The sequence below is a fragment of the Schistocerca cancellata genome, chromosome 3, assembly GCF_023864275.1.
Source record: "Schistocerca cancellata isolate TAMUIC-IGC-003103 chromosome 3, iqSchCanc2.1, whole genome shotgun sequence".
Lineage (NCBI taxonomy): Eukaryota > Metazoa > Arthropoda > Insecta > Orthoptera > Acrididae > Schistocerca > Schistocerca cancellata.
Window position 1 is genome coordinate 910,260,178 of NC_064628.1, and position 3,577 is coordinate 910,263,754.

Sequence of the window (3,577 nt, forward strand, 5' to 3'; positions counted from 1 at the left end):
AGAAATAAAACCTTTAAGGTTCGCCAATGACATTGTAATTCTGTCAGAGACAGCAAAGGACTTGGAAGAGCAGTTGAACGGAATGGACAGTGTCTTGAAAGGAGGATATAAGATGAACATCAACAAAAGCAAAACGAAGATAATGGAATGTACTCGAATTAAGTCGGGTGATGCTGAGGGAATTAGATTAGGAAATGAGACACTTAAAGTAGTAAAGGTGTTTTTCTATTTGGGGAGCAAAATAACTGATGATGGTCGAAGTAGAGTGGATATAAAATGTAGACTGGCAATGGCAAGGAATGTGTTTCTGAAGAAGAGAAATTGGTTAACATCGAGTATAGATTTAAGTGTCAGGAAGTCGTTCCTGAAAGTATTCGTATGGAGTGTAGCCATGTATGGAAGTGAAACATGGACGATAAATAGTTTGGACAAGAAGAGCATAGAAGCTTTCGAAATGTGGTGCTACAGAAGAATGCTGAAGATTAGATGGGTAGATCACATAACTAATGAGGAGGTATTGAATAGGATTGGGGAGAAGAGAAGTTTGTGGCACATCTTGACTAAAAGAAGGGATCGGTTGGTAGGACATGTTCTGAGGAATCAAGGGATCACGAATTTAGTATTGGAGGGCAGCGTGCAGGGTACAAATCGTAGAGGGAGACCAAGAGATGAATACACTAAGCAGATTCAGAAGGATGTAGGTTGCAGTAGTTACTGGGGGATAAAGAGGCTTGCACAGGATAGAGTAGCATGGAGAGCTGCATCAAACCAGTCTCAGGACGGAAGACCACAACAACAACAATGTGTGATGGTACTTTACCAAGCGGGATCTGCAATGGCGTTGTCCCCATCGTGATCCGAAACGCTAATTCCCTACTCTGGCCTTGTCTGCGTTCACTCAGTCTCACCCTTCCTGCATTCCGTAGAACATTAATTTTTCCCTTGTCGAAATAATGGCTATTGCACACCGCTATGGGTTGGAGTGATGTGAGCAATTTCTTTGCGTGCAAAAATTCCCACTGGAATAATTAACTATCTCTTTGCTACCTGTCGCCACAATATGTGAAACATATCATCCACACTTCACAGAAGAAAACCTCTCAACGCCCTCGCTATTTTCTACACACTTGTGCTGTCCTCCACAAGACAAGAGAGATCCTTAGAAATTTTAGTTCTCAAAATGCTTTTATATGATGGGGATCTCCCAACCGTGTCGTGTCTGCATCGCCTAGTATGGCTTCAGCAAATCGCCATCTCGTTAGAGGTGAATTTTATTTTTCTTGCCGGCTCGCGCCCTAGCTCTGTTAAAGCCGTCCAGCCACTTACCATTGGTCCCAGTCGTTTTACGTTAATAGGAACAATGTATTGTTCTGGCATTATCCCTTTCTGACAGGAAGCTCGCTGTTCTCTTGTTAAGTGGGGTTTTACAAGGCAATTAACCACCCGTTCGGTTCATCTCCAAAATGGGTTTCACTTTAACTTACTTATGCATGCCCCTGTCCTTTAAATTGGTAGATATTGTTTTGTTAGTTTTCAGTACATGAGATTGGCTCTGAGCACTATGGGACTTGACATCTGTGGTCATCAGTCCCCTAGAACTTAGAACTACTTAAACCTAACCAACCTAAGGACATCACACACATCCATGCCTGAGGCAGGGTTCGAACCTGTGACCGTAGCAGTCGCGCGGTTCCAGACTGAAGCGCCTAGAACCGCACGGCCACACCGGCCGGCTACATGAAATTACTGGAATTGCTTTTTGTTGATATAATATAATTATTATTTTCTGAGGAAGTCATATTGTATCAAAAAATAGTTCAAATGGCTCTAAGCACTGTGGGACTTAACATCTGAGGTCATCAGTGCCCTAGAACTTAGAAATACTTAAACCTAACTAACCTAAGGACATCACACACAACCATGCCCAAGGCAGGATTCGAACCTGCGACCATAGCAACAGCGCAGTTCCAGACTGAAGTGCCTAGAACCGCTCGGCCGCCTTGGTCGGCCCATACTGTATCATACTATCGTTATGGATCAAGCTCATGTAAGGTCCTTAAAATCCGGACACCTTACAACTTTCATTCAGGACAGCAATGTCATCAGTGAATCATATCACTGACATCCTTTCACCTTGAATTTTAATTCCACTTCTAAACCTTTCTTTTATTTCCATCATTGGTTTTCTTGATGTACCGATTGAACGGTAGGGGCAAAAGACTACAGTTTTCTCAGAATCTCGAACATCTTGCACCATTTTACGTCGAACACGACAGCTCAGTTAACACTACACACACTGTTAGCTGGCATCACGACCATAGCGACAATGTTTGGTTTTAATTTATTGTTCCGTAACTTCCCATTTCCATTGCTGGAAAACTGTGTCAGTATCCTTACATGATGAATGAGATATTGTGTCAGGAAGAGTTAGTGTGGTGTTGGTATTACACATTGCAGATTTTTGCAAGGAAACTTTCGTACAAAAAATTGTAGTCCAAAAGCATCGCTTGAAATAACACAGATGTTTTGTTGTGATTAAGTTTTGTTACATATTTGACCATACCCCTTTACTTTAGAGAATGTGTTGATTAAGTGGTATTTTGTAAATTTATTTCAAGAACTTCTTTGTCTTTTTTTTTTTGTAGTCTCTTTAATCTCATTTGGTAGTTTATTGTACACTTTAATTCCTTGGTGGAAATTATATTTTTAGTTTGAAGTTTATTCTTTCTTAGGAAGTGTATCTTCAGTCTATATACTGTTCCACAGTCACTGATACAGTTATTTGTGTAGTAATTAACTAGGCTAGTTTTTATGTGCACAACTGATCCGTAAATGTAGTTACATGGAATAGTTAAACCCGCAATATTTTCAACAGGTCTTAACAATGGGTTTAGGTACTGTTTTTGGTTAGTATTCTCCCTGCTCTTCCTAGTGAATATGTTGAACGCTTCATGACTTGTGGCTCCTACTTGGGTAGAGGACACGCTGATCTTCTCAGTATTGTTCCAGTTCTTGTATACGTTCTGCTAAAGCGAAGCTACGCAGCACTGGAAGAAAGTCCCGTCGATCAGGACAACTAGAGCAGTTAATCGTTGTCGTCGATTTGCAGCTGCGGAAAATTTTCAAAATCCACGTGTCAATGGCTGAGAACCAGAAGTAGAAATAAGTTACAAAGTGGATAAATGCCTCTGAAAAGTAAGGAGGTTAGTTCGAAAAGTTAACGATTGCAAATGGCTGAGAGTATACTTTTCGTTCTTCCCTTACTAGTTAAAGGCGAAATACGTGGAAAGCGTTACTACTCATAAACAAATATCGCTGTTCAAAGTGGGATAGAAACTTCTGAAAAGTAAGGAAGTTATATAGAAGAGATAAGATTTACTCACTACCGTTGTGTAGCACTGTCGATATTTTTAAAAATTTCGGGAAACCGATATGTCGATATTTAAAATAGTTACCTACCACGGCACTCGATGTATCGAAATAAATTATCGATATATGTACGGAATGACAATCGGCGTATGGGGCAAGAAAAATATCGTCTGCACATTGTAAATCTACTGCCAGTTACAGAGCTGTA

General features: G+C 40.5%; 1 non-coding gene across 1 annotated transcript; it reads right to left on the reverse strand.

Moving 5' to 3' along the window:
* Window positions 1–2,933: 2,933 nt before the first annotated feature.
* On the reverse strand, window positions 2,934–3,037 carry LOC126178697 (U6 spliceosomal RNA). The gene has a single exon (XR_007536571.1). It is a non-coding gene; the product is annotated as a U6 spliceosomal RNA (small nuclear RNA).
* Window positions 3,038–3,577: the final 540 nt, after the last annotated feature.